Source organism: Cupressus sempervirens, chromosome 4, assembly GCF_028749045.1.
Source record: "Cupressus sempervirens isolate cs-2001-9-10 chromosome 4, ASM2874904v1, whole genome shotgun sequence".
Lineage (NCBI taxonomy): Eukaryota > Viridiplantae > Streptophyta > Pinopsida > Cupressales > Cupressaceae > Cupressus > Cupressus sempervirens.
In genome coordinates this window covers 58,627,198-58,647,368 of record NC_143121.1, presented here as the reverse complement: position 1 = coordinate 58,647,368, position 20,171 = coordinate 58,627,198, and positions in this window count along the sequence as shown.

Genomic DNA, 20,171 nt, shown 5'->3' with positions numbered 1-20,171 from the left:
TTCCAAAGACGTAGAGGTAGATCTTATGGAGAAAGTGATAGATCTAACAATTTTGTGCAAGATAAGGAAAAATCTAAATGGAAGAGTGATGAGGAAGGAAAGACATGGAAAGGTAGTGATTCTTACCATGGAGGTACTAGTTCTTATTGAGGAAAGGTAATTCTTATTCTAGAGGTGGTTTTCATGGTAATTATTTTAGATGTGGTAAAGAAGGGCATAGATCCTTTGAAATTGGGTAATGTAATAGAAATGTTGTGGTTGAAGGAGACATTAAAGGTTTATTGAGTGGACTTGAGGCTAGAGAAAATATGATGATAAGAAAAGCCTTATGTAATAAGGAAAGTTATGAGGAACCTATCATAAGGAGAAGTCTTTCCAAGACCAAATGTAAGATGGCTAGAAAATGTTGCGAGGTGATTATTAACAATGGAAGTTATACAAATTTGGCATCAGAACAGTTGGTTACAATGTTTTAGTTGCAAAGACTAAAGAATCCTAAACCCTATCAAGTTTCATGGATCATGGATGAGAATAATATATTTGTAAGTGAATAATGTATTGTAAAGTTCAAGACTAGACATGATTTTGATGAAGTTCTGTGTCATATTATTCCTATGGATTGTTGTCATATGTTTTTGGGTAGGCCTTGGAAATATGATAGATATGCTATACATGATGGAATATTGAATCAATATAATCTTTGGGTGAATGGGAGAAAGAAATATAGTTTCCTTTGATTGAAAGTCTAGATGAGGTGACTAAGTAACAGCTAGATATGAGCAAGTAGAATAAACTAGTAGAGACCAAGTACCACCATAAATTAAATATTTTTTGAACAAATATAGAGATATTGTTGCAAAAGATATACCTAATGGTTTTCCACCAATAAGAAGTACAAGTCATTATATGGACATAATTCCTAGAGCTAGTTTTCCAAATAAAGGACCATATAGATTGACACCTATAGAGAATTAAGGACTTAACAGACAAGTCCATGAGTTGTTGTAGACAGGTTTAACCAACAAAATTTTGATTCCATGTGTTGTACCTATTGTATTAGCACCTAAGAAGAATGGATAATGGAGAATGAGTACTGATTCCATAGCTATTAACAAGATCATAGTGAAATATAGGTTTCCTATGCTGAGCATGGATGACATAATGGATTGTTTGAGTGGAGAAAAGTATTTGAACAAGATTGATTTGAAGAGTGGTTATCATCAAAATTAATCTCAAATTAGTTTTGAAAACTAAGTGATAACACACTTAGTAATATTCATAATCTATGTAGATTGATCAAAGCAAGCTGAGTAATCAGTGTGAGCCGAGTGATCAAAGTGTAGACACCTAAAAATCCTTCAGAAAATAAAGTATTTTTATTTTCTAAAAAATTCCCGATGACATCATCATTTATTAATTAATTTTTATGCCATTAAATTCTTTTATCTTAATTAAAAATATTTAATTAAGGAATCCCTCCCAAAAATGTTTAAATCTTATTTAAACATTATTTCCTTATTTATTAATTATTTAATTAATAAATTGACCAAAAATCCTAAAATAAATAAAAAATTTATTTTTTTCCCAAAAGTTGGCCAATTTCCTTATGACCAATAACCTCTTCCAAAATCTTCTAATCCTTCTTTAATTTCGATTAAAGGCTAATCTCATCATTTCCTACCCCTAATCCCAACTCAAAATATTTAATTAAAATTAAATATTAATCCTCATGTTTATTAAAAAAGTTTTAATAAATATCTCCTCAACCCAAACCCTTGAAATAAATAAAACTTTATTTATTTCCTAAAAATCTAATTTATCCTCATCCTAAGAAGTTCTAGACTCTTCTAGAAAGTCTTTATCCTCATCCTAGGAAATTCTAGACTATTCTAGAAAGTCTTTATCCTCCTCCAAAATCTAGACTCTTCTAGAAGATGTCTTTAAACCTAATCCTAATCCCCTTCTAACCTTGTCACATTCCCTAAACATGGGTTAAGACTTACTAACCCAAGCCAAAGTTAACAAATATCTCCTCCTTCACCCACCCTCATTAAATGCCATCCACTTGCCTATCCCTAAGCTAATCCTAAACCATCCTAATCCATCCTCTAATCATTTGCACAAGCCTAAGCAAGCTTAAAACCTTCCTAATCAAGTCCAAGTCGAATTTGCTCTCATCACCCTCAAAATATCTCAACCATAAAACTTTATGAAGTCCACTAGGTCATAAATGACTCTTACAAGCCCTTTTATTGCTCTTACAAGTCATTATGAGGGTCTTTATGAAGATTTTATCTCTTGAGCCTCCTTTGTTGACTCATCCTTGCCCTTTCCTCCAACCTCTCACCATGTGACATGTGTCACTCCTTGATTGGCTATAAGGAAGCACAATCCATGTGCTCTCCTCTCATGCAATCTGAGCCTTCCATAAGCTTTTTTCCATCCTTGCATCTTAGCTCTCAATCCCTCAAGCCTCTTGCCTATAAATTGGATCCTTCCCCTTTACAAAATAACACAATCCATGAAGTAAAGTTATAATGCTATTTTGAGAGCCAAATCCATTCTAAAGCCATCTATCCACACCAAAAATCCACAATCATCCATTGAAGCCTTTGGAAGCATATTGAGCATACATCCTATCCATTTAGATAAAGCTACTCAACAAGAGAGCTTCTTATTGAGAGAGTCCATTAATGGCTCATATTCTCAATTAAGAGCTCATCTTAGTCTATCTTGAAGTTTATGAATTTTGTTTAGTTTGTAGAAGCTTTATTTAAATTTGGTTTCTATTAGCATACTAACATTGCTCATATACATTTTGGCACGCCCGGTGGGACCCCGCATGGGTCATCTTCATTAGCTTTTTTAGTCAAGTTTTGTATGTAATTTGCTGATTTTGGCTAATTTTGTTTGTTTTTGTGATTGGTAGGATTGTATAAATTGGTTTTGTAGGTCCACATGAGCATGAAGAAGACAAAGGAACTCATAATCTATCTCATAGTGTTTGCAGATTTTTCAAGCTTATAGGTGGACAAAGAACTTGAAATTCTTCTTCCTCTTCTTGTCTATATTCTTCTTATTCCATCTACTTCTTCTTCTTCTTCTTGTGGGAGATCTTGGCCATTTTTTTTTAAGGAAGAAAAATCATACACACTTCTTTTTAGTGCTTAAAATGAACCCCCAAATCACACTTAAATTCATTAAAAAATTAAAAATATGCAAAAAAGAAAAAAATCTTTTAACAAGTGAAACTAAACCAATCTAATCATTTGCATCCTTGCAACATCAAGGTTTTAGATGCATTCATGTAAAATTAGGAACACTTCATTTTTGGGAATTTAAAAAGAACTTCAAGTTTCCATTTCAAAAGGTTCAAAATCAACACTAAGTGCACACTAAAGTTCTTTTAAAAAAATCTCATGAAAAATAAGAGTCCTAAATGGTTGCCAAAATTGTCCTAAAAAGCTTTGTTATTTGTTCCAAACAAATGTCTTCTTGAAAAATCTTGAATGTTTCTTAGGTTTTTCATGCATCAAAACAATCTAGGAATATCATTTTTGGGCTTAAAACATGCAAACTAGAACACAAAATCTTGAATAAAAAGAAAAGTCCAAAGAGTCATTTTCATTTTTGAGTCCAAAAACAATCTTGAATGATCTAAGGTTAAAACAAAGCACTTCAAAGTTCTTAAAACAAACACACAAAATCTCAATCTTGAATGCTCAAAGGAAAAAAACTTGAATGTTTAATCACTTGTCTTTGAATGCATGTTGCTAAACACACTCTTGAATGCTATGGATTAAAATCAAATTTTCCTTGAATGCATGATTAAAATAACAAATCCAATCTTGAATTCCAAGGATCAATTAACCATTGCAATATCAAACACTTCATTTGGGCATAAAAATTGGACAAATCTTGACGTGGAGGGCCTCCGGGCGTGCGCTTGAAATTGAATCTCACACACCTTTGCTTTGGGCTTAAAACAAAATCACATCAACTCTTGAATGCTTTAAAGGAAATTAATCGATACTTGACGTGGAGGGCCTCCGGGCGCGCGAGTTTTCTTTTGTTGACCCTAACTCTTCTTATTGTTTGCATTCTTCGATCGATTTACTTTTGTTGGCACTTCAAGTTGGAATTGAACATTGTCTCTTAAACATGAGTGCTTGCAAAGTCTAGATTAGAAAACTTAAGCATCAGTTGGTAAAAGAACAAGCGTGTTTTTTAGCCCAAGATCATGTATGTGGTCTTGTTTTACACTTTTTAGGAGGCCTGCTTGGGGATTTCATCACCCCTTGGGACGACCTCAACTCCAGCATTCCAGTGGAGTATAAAGATCGGGAGGTGAATCCAAAGACACCTCTCTTGGGATCAAAATTTTGTCACTCGGGCTAAGCCTCAAGGAACTTTATACCCTTGAGAAGTGAAAGAGGAGAAGTGGGTTACCGCTCCTCTCGGCTGTGTGACATCTTTTTGGTTTCATCTATGGATTTGGGCCTCACGTACCTTGTGTATATCGAGGACTCCCTAGCTATAACAAATTTCATCCTTGTAGAAAGCTTCCTAGGATGTTGGTGTGTTTGACTTGCTTGCTCAAAACTTTTGTCTGCTTATTTGTTCATAGCTTTTGAATGAATGTTTGCCAACTTTGGTCAAAATCCCAAAAAAGACAAAATATCCCAACTCAAGGCATACTTAGCGTAGTCACTGCCTCATCAGAAAATCATCCAAGTTCCCCCGCTACAACCAAATCTATCTAGTTCCTTGCTTTAGAACAATCCCAAATCCAAAGTCTCTCCAAATCATCCCCCCCTAGCCAGCTAGAAACCCAATCCAAAATCACACCCAAGCCTTTAGAGAGTTGTTGTCATTCTGCTAGAATTTGTTATCCAATCAATCTGACCAATCCACCAGCCTCACCAAGGTTATCCCTTTGACAGAGCTTTGTCTAGGGTAATCTAGCTTTGTCACCTGTTATCCCTCATCACCTTGAGCTAAAGGTTGGGATCCACAAGTGATCAATCTCGTGTCATGCCCATAGGATCATTAATCTATTCTTAGGTTGACACAATCTCCACCAATCCAGCGCATAGGAAAGAAAAACTCTCACTTTTTGACAGCATGCCCTTGAAGTCTTCCATCCACAGGAAAGCCAAAAATCTCCAGCCAATCCTCCTTAGGTCTGTCATGCAACTTTGACTCTCCCTAGGAAATCTTTCATCAGCCAATCCAAAATCTGTGCTTAACCAAAATCCAACCATGAGCTTCCGTGTTCATCCATACGCAAGACCCCATCCCCATCAAACTCATCATCAAAGCATGAAGTACCAATCCTATCATGATGTGTTTGGTCGCATTGTCCTTGCTCCCGCCACCTCCTATTCCAATGATGATGAAAATCTTGTTGACTATGACGGGTATATTGAAAGCCTTAGAAACATTCCCCCAATCATCCCCCAAAATCCAAGAGTTATTCCAAACTATCTAGTCATGCCATCTGATATTCCAGCTTCCTCTCCATCACCCCATCAACCAAGCTTCCAATCTTCCACCCCCATCACACTAGCTATTCCTGTCAATCCACCTCCACCTTCGACACATGAGTCTCCAAGGAATCTCCTAGAGGAAATACAAGAAAAGTTGCCTCCAACAGTCGATAAGCCATGTCATCTAATCCAACCATGTGAAGTAGTCAGTGATGAAGCTTCCCCATCTATAATATCACCTCCATCTCCCATAGCTATCATCCCCATACCATCCATCAAATTTCTTAAAATCCTTCCACTTCCCGCAAGCATCAAAATCCCACCACCTGTCAAATCCCTCCAAATCCTATCCACATCACCTCTAAGCATTTCCCAAATCTCTCGTAATGACCCTTATGCATCCATCTTCTACACACCCATCTCCACTACTGAATCTCCCATCTATCCATCCGTTGCCTTTGAAGAATCCATCCCTTCACCTCCTATCGCACCATCCACTCCAAACCAATCCTATCAAGATCCTGCCCAAAAGCATGTTGACATCCCCCAAAGCATAAATGAAGATATCATCGTACCATGTCTTCTATCCATAGTGCAGTCACCATCTCCTCGATCTCCAAAACCTCAAGCCATATCTCCTCCACTACAAGATATCTTGTCATCCCACCAGCTACATCAAGATCCTATCCTTCCATCTCCCTCGCTCCATGCTTCCATCTTACCACCTATCCAAGCTATTCCACCATCTATAATCTACCCTCTTGGTTCACTTACATTCATCCATGGTGGCCCTCTCTCAGCAAAAGAATTAAGAACAGTATCTCCCGATTGCAATACACCTAATAAATCACTTCTACCATTTTCTGCAAGCAAAAAGTTTCCTTGGCTTGTTCAAATGCTCAATCGATGGCATTATCAAGGTCAAGGTTTAGGACCACAAGAGCAAGGAATCAGAGAGCCTATTATTGCACAAAAAAATCTAGGATTTCATGGTCTTGGATATGTATCCAAAGGCTCACCATCTAAAGGTGTTGGTACACCACACCCCCAAACCAAGCCTATCTCCAAGCCCACCATGCCAGCCTCCCATCACTCCTTCAAGAAATCTTATGTCATCCCCCCTCCACCATCTTTGCAACCCAAAACAACCTACCATATCCCCCCTTCATCCGCTAAATCCATTTTGGGTCCCTATGTCCCAAAATCTACCATCCTCCATCCTCCTATCAGCCATCATAAAAATCCTATTCCATCCATTTCTATGCAAGATCAACAAAGGCACATATCAGGGCACATCATCCATCATCATCCCCCTACATGCTCTTTCATATCCTCTCCATCTCACAAAGCTTCTCCTAACCATCTTCCCAAAGCTTACCACAACAATGTGAATTCCAACTTCAAAATGCATAAAGCTAAAAATCCACATCCTAGGCAATCATATGTCTATTCTAAAAGACATACTCCAAAAAGGAAAAATCCAATCAAAGAATGCAAAACAATGCAAAAGCCTATGAAAAGAAAATCCAAAACCATGTGGATCCCCAAGAAAAAAGTTGAAACCCAATGCATAATGGCATCCACCATTGCTAATCCCCCATCTAGTGACTCATGTCCCCCATCTCCTAACTCCATCTTGGGTGCCTATATCCCCAAGCATGCTTCCACAAATCCTCCATCACGCCCGCATCTACCATCTATCCCCCATATGCTCTTTTCACACCCATCCCAACATGTGCCAATGTTGCTCTTGCAAGCATCCCCATATCATGCTCCTTTCCAACCTTTTCATCCCTACATCTCCTACCATCAATCCCATCTAATCCAATCTATTGCATAAATCACACATCCTGTGTACCAATAGCTAGCAACAAAATTGAACATTCCAACAGCCAGTGAAAAATCCCAAAAAAGCCAAAATAGCTGAAGAAAGCCAAAATCATTCCAACTAAGTCCAATGTCAAAAAAAAAGAAAAGAAAAATAAAGTGTCCACTGGTGAAAACTTGGCAATTCAAGCGCCTTGGACAAGTACCATGATGAAAACTTGGCAAACAAGCGTCATGCGTAATCCTGCCATCCCTAGCTTAGCCTATCACCCTCATGCTTTTGGTCATCTCTTGACATCCACCTCCATCTTCCAATCTATCCACCTATCCTCCATCCTCCAGCTTCCATCTCACACCATCCACTAATCTTATGCAGCTTCAGCCAATCATCTCAGCTATCATCCATCTCCCCAGCCCCTTCAGCTTTTTCCTTCCTAGCTTCAATCCTATCACATCCATCATAAGACCTCCTTGAACATGTTATCTTCTGATTGGGGGCACTATATTCCTTGGAGATCTTGTCTTGTACATCCTCCCTTGTCATTGGTATCTAGGTCTAGACTATCCTCATGCAAACCCAATGTCATCTCTTTATATCCATCATAATCCTAGCTATCTACCATCCTATCCATCCATCTCATCCTGCTCCTCTAGCTATCCTTGGTCACAAAATCTCTCCTCATCATTGGATGCATCCTGCCAAATCCATATCTTTCGCTATCACCCCACCCTTAGCTTTCGCCTCTTGCACAACATCGAACCATCCCGCTATCCTCTCATCCTGAGCTTTTTATCCATCTGTATCATACCTATCATTGGTCTGTTAGCTTGTACCATATCTTGATTAGCCCGCTTGTACATATCTTGGTCCATCATCTTGTACATTCTCTTTAGCTTAGTACCATTGTATCTATCCAGCGTTCATGTCAGTTCATCCTTGGTCAACATCTTGCACACATCGCACACTTTGGTTAGATATTCCAATGCATCCTTTAGCTGGATTTCCTATCACCAAAGTGTTATCTTTCTTAGTTCAGCTTGCCAGACGCATCACTCATCCAAATCCACCAGCTTAGGTGCTCTCCGATAGGTCCTTGCAGGATATAGCTTTCCTCATGTCTGATCTTGGTCTGTTAGTACCTCGTCCTACCCATCTCGTTGGCAAACGGTTCTCTTTTGGATTTTCACTTTCTTTTGATTTGGGATCTTCCCTTTTGGGTCTTGAAGTATCTTTTCCAAGCAATCTCCTTGTTCCCTCCTCAAGGTTGCCACGATCTTCCATATCATGGTATGCTGCGAATGGGGCAATTAGAGCGTAAGGTCTTGATCAGGTCTTTCATTTGTTTTTCTTTTCTGCTTGTGGATTACCTAGTGTCAGTTCCACGCTGCTTCCTTTAGGAATCATGTGTGATGCTGGGGCAATCCTTGCATGTTTGTTTTGAGTTAGTTCATCAGTACTCTGGATAGTTGGTGAAAAGGCCTTGATGTTCTTGGTAACCTTGGCAATTAACCAACAGTCCTATAGCAAATCTAGTGCTCAACTACATGGTGGTACTTCTCTTTGAAGTATCCCCCCGCTCAAAAAGTTTCAATGGATTCCCTTCATCTCCATTATCCCCCATGCATATCCAGCATCCGTCTCTCCTACCCCAGCTTATGCATCAGTATCTCTTTGAATCACTCATCACTCTTAGCTTTAGGGATCCACAATCCTAGTCTTAGGGATCCACCAATCCAAATCAATCCACCAAGCCTCATCTTTCGAGATCCACAATCCTAGTCCTAGGGATCTCCGAAACCCATCTTCCACCAATCTGACTCTTTGAAATCCTGTTGCATCATCCTTATAATCCCCTCATCCATCTCCCTATCCTAGATTCTTTTTTATAGCGCTCCGCTCCTTCATCCTCTGCAATCCCTGAGATCTTAAGCTTGCTTCCTCTTGTGCCTCTGATTCTCCCTTTATCATTCTCCCATAGTGCGAGTTTGAGCTAACTAAACCTCTTCTCTTAATCCAATTTGAGTCTCCTTGCTCATCCCAGATTCTTGTACTTTTCAAGAAGTCATCGAGCCTCGCTTTCTCTCCCCACCGCCTTCTTGAGGGGGCATCTCACAGTCCATTCTCTCCTCTTCTGCTCTAGCCTTGGGCATCTTATTTTCTTATCTTTGATGTCATGCCACTTGCGGCATCACATCAAAGAGGGGCAAAATGTAGACACCTAAAAATCCTTCAGAAAATAAAGTATTTTTATTTTCTAAAAAATTCCCGATGACATCATCATTTATTAATTAATTAATTATTTAATTAATTAATTAATTAATTTTTATGCTATTAAATCCTTTTATCTTAATTAAAAATATTTAATTAAGGAATCCCTCCCAAAAATGTTTAAATCTTATTTAAACATTATTTCCTTATTTATTAATTATTTAATTAATAAATTGACCAAAAATCCTAAAATAAATAAAAAATTTATTTTTTTCCCAAAAGTTGGCCAATTTCCTTATGACCAATAACCTCTTCCAAAATCTTCTAATCCTTCTTTAATTTCGATTAAAGGCTAATCTCATCATTTCCTACCCCTAATCCCAACTCAAAATATTTAATTAAAATTAAATATTAATCCTCATGTTTATTAAAAAAGTTTTAATAAATATCTCCTCAACCCAAACCCTTGAAATAAATAAAACTTTATTTATTTCCTAAAAATCTAATTTATCCTCATCCTAAGAAGTTCTAGACTCTTCTAGAAAGTCTTTATCCTCATCCTAGGAAATTCTAGACTATTCTAGAAAGTCTTTATCCTCCTCCAAAATCTAGACTCTTCTAGAAGATGTCTTTAAACCTAATCCTAATCCCCTTCTAACCTTGTCACATTCCCTAAACATGGGTTAAGACTTACTAACCCAAGCCAAAGTTAACAAATATCTCCTCCTTCACCCACCCTCATTAAATGCCATCCACTTGCCTATCCCTAAGCTAATCCTAAACCATCCTAATCCATCCTCTAATCATTTGCACAAGCCTAAGCAAGCTTAAAACCTTCCTAATCAAGTCCAAGTCGAATTTGCTCTCATCACCCTCAAAATATCTCAACCATAAAATTTTATGAAGTCCGCTAGGTCATAAATGACTCTTACAAGCCCTTTTATTGCTCTTACAAGTCATTATGAGGGTCTTTATGAAGATTTTATCTCTTGAGCCTCCTTTGTTGACTCATCCTTGCCCTTTCCTCCATCCTCTCACCATGTGACATGTGTCACTCCTTGATTGGCTATAAGGAAGCACAATCCATGTGCTCTCCTCTCATGCAATCTGAGCCTTCCATAAGCTTTTTTCCATCCTTGCATCTTAGCCCTCAATCCCTCAAGCCTCTTGCCTATAAATTGGATCCTTCCCCTTTACAAAATAACACAATCCATGAAGTAAAGTTATAATGCTATTTTGAGAGCCAAATCCATTCTAAAGCCATCTATCCACACCAAAAATCTACAATCATCCATTGAAGCCTTTGGAAGCATATTGAGCATACATCCTATCCATTTAGATAAAGCTACTCAACAAGAGAGCTTCTTATTGAGAGAGTCCATTAATGGCTCATATTCTCAATTAAGAGCTCATCTTAGTCTATCTTGAAGTTTATGAATTTTGTTTAGTTTGTAGAAGCTTTATTTAAATTTGGTTTCTATTAGCATACTAACATTGCTCATATACACAAAGCATGTTGAGCATTAGTTGCTAGACAATACATGCCGAGTAATATAAACTGTCAGTGCCAAGAAAAAGTATGGGTTGAGAAGATAGTGAGTATTGAGTCACTCATGATCAGAGTAATCAGTGGATGCTGAGTTATTCAAGTGATGTGTTACAACATTGAAAATGTAATGAATGTCGAGCATCAGAGCCTTCAAATGCTAAGTAAATAGTTTTGGTCATAGTTATTTTTAATGGTACAAACTCTGTAAACCACTAAAAACAACAAATTAGATTAAGGGATGTTCTAACTGGAAAAATGGATGAATCAAAATCATTAATTCCTACCGAACCCTAGCTTGCCTAAGTCATTTCAAGTAAGGAAAGACCTAAATAGTTTATGTGTGCAAATGAGAAGAGAAGGGTGAATGATAAGTGTAGAGAGAGCATTCATGGTGACTATGGAGGTTATGATACCAATTATTAGAAAGGACAAGGTTGCAGTTGGACCAACAGATTGACTTATTAATGCTTGATACAACCAATAGTTTTATAGAACCACAATAGGTGGTTAACAAATCCTACAAGGGAAACTAACCCATTGCAAACAGATACATTTGATCAAAAGGATCAAGTACACATTAGGAAAGAGAAGATTTGATATCTAGTAGAGAGGTGCTAATCAAATGATCAATGCCAAGACATTTTAAGAAGTGAATCAGTAAAGTATTGTAATAGAGTAGCCCTAATTGGTTTCAAGTTCTAACAAACTTTTTTGTAAGTTTTTTAACTGAGTTCTTGTTTTATTGCAAGTTTAAGTTCTCTAACAAGAAACACTTCTAGTTAGGGTGTTTAAATCCTTTAACAGGGTGAGACCTAACAGTCTTTGTAAGACATTAATAAGGTAGAGCTTTCATAGGGTAGATCATAGTTCATGGTCAAACTTATTGTAATAATCATTGGCTACACTTTATAGTTGCAACAGTAAAGATTTTTGGGTTTCATCCCCACTCCAAGTTTACCTTCTCATTGGAGGGTTTCTGTGTAACAAACTTATTGTGTCATGTGTTTTTTGTTATCATGTTGTGGATGACCATGTTTAGATAGCTATTTGAATTACATAAAAATTGTGAGATGGACATGTGGTGAATGTTTCTATGGTAAAATTTTGGGATTGATTCACCCCCACTCTCAAAGTTTACATTCACATTATTAATTCAAACAATTGGTATCTAAGTGTTGATTCTCTAGAAAGGAAAGCTTTGCAGCTTTGAGGAAAGATCTTGAAGATGGAAGTCTACAAGTTGGGAAGAAATTAGTGATAAATAGAAGATTAATATCCAACTTTCTCTATATTAGTTGAATGAAGCAAGAGATGAGCTACAGAACTCATTAAATAGAAGGAAAGAGATAGTTATTGAGGAGAATGACACACATTACAAAGAGGAAGACACCACTAATTTTTTTGTAGATGGAAACTCAAGTGAATTTGATGTAGCAATTACAAATCTAATGGGAAAAATGGTTCCCTAACTCAAGAGGTCATAAATCTTAAGATATAACAAGAAGTTCAATCAATATTTCTATGTGAGGTGACCAAGTAGAAAAAGAAAGATGATGAAGAAAAAGTCATGATTGAAGATGACAAAAGAACATTAACCTATAGATTAGAAGTGAAGACATTAGAGGTACAAAGAATTGCTAGCATGGAACTAGATATAATGAATCAATCAATGATTGTCAATCATGAATTAAACAGAAAGGGCATTGAGATCACAACCCCAAAATTATAGAATGAACAAATGAGGAATGAACTAAGAAGACAAGAGGAATAGGCTAAAAGTTTCAACAAACCTATTGAAGCCATCAATTACTTTGAGGAACAGATGAGATCTCCTAGATCTAAAAATGATACTACTAGATTGGGCTACACTAGTCACCAGTACTGAGGAAGAAGAATCATCTAAAAGTGTTGAACAAAGAAACAACATATGCTAAGGTAAAAACTACAAACCTACTTGTCATAATTCATGTGGAAAGTTAGGTTATCCAATAAATATTTCTAGGAGCAACAATGCAAATCAAAACCTTAAGTATAAATTCATTGGTTATTATCGCAAGTGCAACAAGTGAGGACATAAATCATATGCATCTAGATCTAATTGAAAGTGGACATCAAACAAGCATACAAAGTTATAACATAATGGTAAATCCTATAATTGGGATTAAAATACTAGGTACATCTATAAATATTGTCAAGAATATGGACATGTTGCTAAGAATTGCATGAAAACACATTTTAGAAATGATTATACTAGATGGTTGAGTAAATCTATTGTATGCTTTAGTTGTTTGAAGACTGGTCACATAAGCAAGAACTGTCCAAGAATGTCAAAAGTACAAAGTAGTGAATTCCACAAAGGAAAAGAGAAATTTGATGTTGAAGAAGTCAAATTATAGATGAACAAGACATGGAGAAAGAAAAAAGATTACAGCACATCAAGTTCAGATGAGATCACTTCATCTAATGGATCAAGTGATCACATCACCCCCATTAAGGAAATCAAAAGCTATGTATGTGACTGATATCTCAATGATATATTTTACATTAGTTCCAAGAATATAAGTTCTAAAAAGATTATATATGCATGAACTAAGATGGAATGTATTGGTTAGAACCTGGAAGAAATCTTTAGTTTTGTTAGTCTCCATGTTTTTGTCGAGCACAAAAGGTTTCATAGCTACTACCAAGAGTGAATGGAATTTTATTTGATGTCAAGTTGTGAAGGTATGCTAGTATATTTTACTAAGCATGCTATATAAAGTAAGTGAAGTGGAAGTCGTGTGTAATCTGAGTGAGTTGGAAATCCAATATTGACTGAGGTTACAGTTGTGTAATTAGTAAGCATTTATTGCAAATTTTAAGGGTTATATGGTCATTTCTCAACTCATTTGCATTCATTCAAGATTAAAGAGAGAAAGACGAGCATCAAGGATAATTGCAACAAGTTATTCTTGCATTTCCAAACCAATTTCATGTGCAACTTGACATATTCATCAGACTGTGAAGGTATTTAATTGGTGTTGAGTTTCACTTTCTAAGTTTTTGTAAACTCTAGATGTCAAATGTGGTATAAAGCTATTGTGAAAATGTTAAGAAAGAGGGAAATTAAGTGTTGAATGAGGTTAGACAACCACCTTTCTAGGCAATACCTAAAATTGCATAAAATGGAGACTTGGCTAGTGCATTATCCATTATACCACCAAAAGTCTTAATGATTCAGGATGTTAGGTGTTGCTACACATGCAAAGTTGGAAGCATAGGTGACATGGAGTTAAGGGAATTATATAGTCAACTTTGTGGAAATGGAGTTTTAAGGGAAGAGAATGAAATTGGAGAAATGAAAGGGTTGACCCATGCCTAGTTTTCCCTAATATATGCAAGACTGAATCGATCAAGATTGGGCTTAGTAGAATACATGACAAATTTATTTGGCTAGAAGATGGACCCATTAATATCACCAAAAAGATTGGTATCTAACTATCAAGGTATCCTACACTTGACTAACCCAAGAGAATTTGAAGTGATTCTAAAGAGACGATTGAGAATAATATAGGTGTAGTATAGAGAAATAGGGGAATGTCTATTTATTCAATATCAAGCCCCCTAATTGTTTTTTGTCATGAGAGTGATAGCTCACAAATTGTTTCAATCCAGCAAACTGAATAGTGTGTCCTGCATGCTAGTAGATTTGGGATTAAAAATAGTAAAGAGAGACCACTCCTATGACCCTACCAAGTTGGAACTTAAAAAGCTATCTGAAAGCTTGTAGGCCATAAGAAAAACCAGCAGTGAATCTTGCAAATTTGTTTCCTTATTAGTTTGGATATTCTTTTATCTACAGAACACATTTCCTTTATTTGGTAAAGTTTCTTGCAAGACCAACGAACCTATTGTAGTTCAAATTGGAGAACTCATAGAGAAACTTGGAGATACTATTTAGTCAGTAATAAAAAGTTATTTTGAAGACACTAAGAAGTCCATGAACTAGAGATTGAGGATGCTAGTGTCACTTGTTAATAAACAATATGCTGATTTTTTCTTTCTAGTTGATGCTAATTATACATATGTTCACACAATCCTACCTAGGGTAAGATGGCTTAAGCCCTTGTCATATGAGATAAATATTGATGAAGCATCAACATCTACTAAACCTCTATTGGCAAAGTAAATTGATAAATTTCCACATCATTTGTGAATTATGAGGAAGCCAAGTCCATAATTACAATTTATTGAAGATAACTTTAGTTGTAAGAAAGAAGAATAAGATTGTGAAGAAGTTAAAAGAGAGATTTTGCGAAGAGGGAGATGAAGAAGAAGATGTAGATGAAGAAGAGGAAGAACAAGTAGAAGCCCCTTTGGCAATTACTCAAGGACAAGGAGAAGATGAGGGAGCTCATGAAGAATGTTTCGAGGAAGAAGAAGTCAAGGAAGCACCTAGGCCTACTACAAAGAAAAGAAAAGCTAAAGATCTTGAACTAGAGAAACCCAAGAAGAAGGTTGTGAAAATGTCACAAAAAAAACCATCGGCTCCTATTACTAGGGATAAAAAAAGGATGACCACTAAACAAGTCAAGGTTGTTGAGAAACCAAAAGGTAAGGGGATAATTGCTATAAAAGAGCCAAGCCAATCAATGAATAAGAGATATGACATGAGAAAATATGTAGCTCCAGCTGAGTTAGATGAGAAGAAGAGGGATTCAAATGAAATAAGTCAATTCAAGGTGGTAAGCCATAGCCTCTAATCTAATTTAGATAATTTGTATGCTAATATTAAATCAAATGTAGATTTATTTCAGTTTGCACACATAGATTTTGATAAGATAGGAAAATTTGAACAAAATGGTATAGAAGAAGCCATTTATGTGATGATGGCTATATTCAAGTGAACTCCTATAGAGATTTCCAACTCATTACCTAAGAGTCTTTATGATTGAGTTGAGACAAATGGCAATACAGTCTATAGAAAGAAAGAAAGATTAGGAAAACTACTTTAGCACAAGTCATGCTTGAATTGCCCTAGATAATGATAGATGAGGTTATGGAGTTGTACAAAGAAAAATTTACTCCAAAATATAGAGCATTCAATATATTGAAGAAGAAAATAGATGATGTAGTAACTAAGAGTAAAGAAATATGGAGATCTATTTACAAGTTACCCATTGCTGCTATAATAGAGAAACATGAGCAAGCATTGCAAGACCCTAAGAAAGGTGAAAAAAAGTCATCAAAACAAGTAGTAGAGACTGCAAAAGATTAATCAATCAAGGATGGCCATATGGAAGGAACTGAGGAAACAATAGGAGAAGAGGGCATACATGAGGAGGAGAAACAAGATGATAAAAGTGCACCTTAGGTATAGGTGTTGAGTGTTAGTCCTCCACATGGAGACCAACTTAGTCAGCAAGACTTAATACAAATCAAGGATGGTCCTAACAATTCTTCTGAGAACATCAATCCTTCGATTGATGATGATTTAAAGAAGATATTGAAGAGTTCCACCATGGTAGAAAATCTATGTAGAAATCTTGTATTTGTAAGGACTGATAAAATTTAAAAGGTAGATATGGTAGCAAAAGGGGGGAATTAAATTGACACATTGAGTGTGCCCTAAGAGGTAAAAATTGCAAAAAATAGAGTGCAAGTACTGATAAAAAAGGTGTTGTTACAAAAATAGTTACATTACCTCTTGTGCCATTCTTTTCTTATAAGAAATATTTAATTACAATAGGAAGCATGTCCTGCACCTACACCATTGACACAAGGTGAAGAGAAGAAAGAGGATAGTTAGATTGAAAAGCCTAAAGATTTGAAGGTGACTACTAATAAAGAGGAACATGTTTGTATTTAGATTCTAGTTACCTTACCCATTTAAGTACTCCTAAGAGTAGTGAGGTTCTTTAGAGGCCAAGCGCACATGCCACCCTATTAGAAATATCAAGGCTGAGTGTAGAGACATCAAGTAGATCAGAATACATATCTTATGGAGATGTAAGTCTTCATGAGGTGATTGAACTACCCAAGTTTGATCTTAAAAAAATCACTATTCAACAGATGAACATTCTACAGGAAGCTCTACACAGAAAGAAACACCAAAAGTTGCTAAGAAGGAAGAAGAAAACATAAACAAGTACTTCATGAGATCAAAGACATATTTTTTGATGCCTTCAACCTCCCAGCTAGAAATGACGATAAAACTATTCTTGAGTAAGTAGTAAATATTGTCATAAAGATCCGTGATGATCACCCAAACTCAAACACCAAACCATTAGAGTGGTTAGAAAAGAAGTCTCAGACAAAAGTACTTGAACATATATCTAGAGCTATTTCACTAAGATAGGTCGAGTTAGAAACCAAGATGGAAGATGTGAAAAAGGTGTTGGAGAATATCTTTTCTCTATACACAAAGCTTTGTGATCTAAATTTATTCACATAAGAAGCATAGAGGGCTATTGACCGATTTTAGGGAGATCTAAAAACCATAGGTAATTGTTGGAAATGAGAATAGAGTAACTGAGAGGGGGAGGGGGTGAATTAGTTACTACAAAAACTTTCCATAGTCCCTACGATGTCTGAATATACCCTTGATCTGATTAATAAAAGATTGAAACTTGATAATGTAGCAAATGATAAATATTAAGAACTGATATGATATCATGCACAAAGTAATTTAGCAATTAAGAACACAAGAGACACCAGATTTAACATGGAAACCAAATATGGGAAAAACCACCAATGTAACTTTTTCACTCTTCTGAAGTGAGCCCTATTAGGAGCCAACCCTGTTAAAGGTTACAAAAACACACTGTTAGGTGTGACCCTGTTAAAGGATTTAATCACTTGGTTAGGAGTGGCCTTGCTAGAGGTCTTTGGAACAATTCAATTGAACTATCACCTTGTTAGAGGATTTATTGAATGGCTGTTAAACCAACTATGTTAAGAGATTTTGAATAAACTATTACAATGGTTAGAAAGCAACAATGAAATGACCTATTATAATGTGCAACTTATCTTTTCTGATTGCAGATCTCTGTTATGCTTGACTGGATCCTTACTGATCAAATACAACTATGTAGCACCTTTAACACATCTGATCCTTCATCAGACTTTTCTCAACATTTGCCTCTTCATACTATAATTCACATTCGTAAATTTTTCATAATCACACACTTTAATTCATAACTTGAATGACCATATATACCTTTCAGATTATCTTAGTTGGCTCAAATCACTGACTAAAACAAAAAATTACAACAGTTAGCTAAAAGTAATTAATTAGCAAATCCTTATACTGGCCAACCCTGCACGGTGAACTTTGTTTAGAAAATAATTCCTCTGTTAACCAATTGAGCTTAGTTGATATAGCGAACTTCATGACAAACCACCAATTGTCGGGAGAACTCGGTAATTACTAAGTTTCCTGAGATAACCGAGTGAGCTCGGTTGATATAGCGAACTTGATGACAAACCACCAATCGTCGGGAGAACTCGGTAATTACTAAGTTTCCTGAGATAACCGAGTGAGCTTGGTCGAAACTAACCTTTGGAGACTGAGTGAAGCTTAGTTAACACTAACTTTTCCATAATTCATTTGATGACCAAGTGAGCTTGGTGGAAACTAACCTTTGAAGACTGAGTGAAGCTCAGTTAACACTGATTTTTCCATAATTCATTTGATGACCAGGAGAGCCCTCGGTGGAAACTAACCTTTGGAGACTGAGTGAATCTCGATTAACACTGGCTTTTCACATTTCCTTCGTTGACTAAGTTAGCTCGATTAATATTGTCTTCCATATTTCCTTCGATGACTGAGTGAGCTCAGTTGGCACTGTAAATTGCATTGTAGACTGTCTAAGCTTGGTGAACTTGAGACTAATGACTGATATGGCATTTGTGTGACATCAAGGACAACATTATCCAACAATGTCCCTCTTTGGCATTGATGGCAACACAACATGTCATAACAAAAATGAAATTTTGAAAACAAGTTTAACAAGATAACATACTTCTCCCTCTTTCAATAGTCTCCCTCTATTAAGGGACTTCATGGAAAACTTTTCAAATCTTCAAAAATTTCAGAAGTTTCAGAAGGATATGACAATAAGATCTCTCCCTCTTTGACAACACATGCCAAAAACAAAAAAAGTTAAGTGAATTATAATGTACCTTTAGTACTTATTCATATGTAATGATTTTTTATTGAACTGCATCAACAGATAGATCTTCAATCCTGTATGCGTTGATGCATCACTATAACTTATTTTTAGTGAACTTCAAATAGAGGAATGACCCCTAACTTACCTCTGAGATACCAAAATGCATCCTTAGGTAAAGGCTTTGTGAATATGTCAGCAATTTTTTCTTTTGTATGGACATATTCCAATCTGATCTCCTTGTCTTGCACCAATTCTCTAACAAAATGATATTTTATTGCAATATGCTTGGTCTTGGAATGCATCACTGGATTCTTAGATATGTTGATTGCACTAGTTTTGTCACAGAACATGACAATTGGTTCTTTGATTTCCATCTTCATTCCTTTCAATAACTGCTTAAACCAAACAATATTTGAACAGTTTACTACTATAGCAACATACTCTGCCTCTGCTGTAGATTGGGATGTACAATTCTACTTTTTGCTTGTCTAGGAAACTAATCTTTTTCCTAAAAAGAATGCTCCTCCACTTGTGCTTTTTCTATCATCAAGGTTTCCTGCCCAATCAGCATTAGTAAACACTTTCAAATCCAAATTACCTCCAAATTTGAACCATAAGCCATAATCTTCAGTTCCTTTCAAATATCTCATTATTCTTTTGATTGCCATCAGATGAGTTTCTCTTGGCTTTGCTGAAAATCTTGCAACAATACCAACTGCAAGGGCAATATTTGGCCTGGTATGAACTACGTATTGCAATTTTCCAATCATAGATCTATACAATGTTTGATCTACCTCTTTGGATTCATCATCTTTGGTAAGTTTCAATCCAGTACACATAGGAGTTCCAACAGGTTTACAGTCCTCCATACCAAACTTTTTCAATATCTCCTTGATGTATTTTGATTGAGTGATGTAGATGCCATTCTTATTTTGTTGAATTTG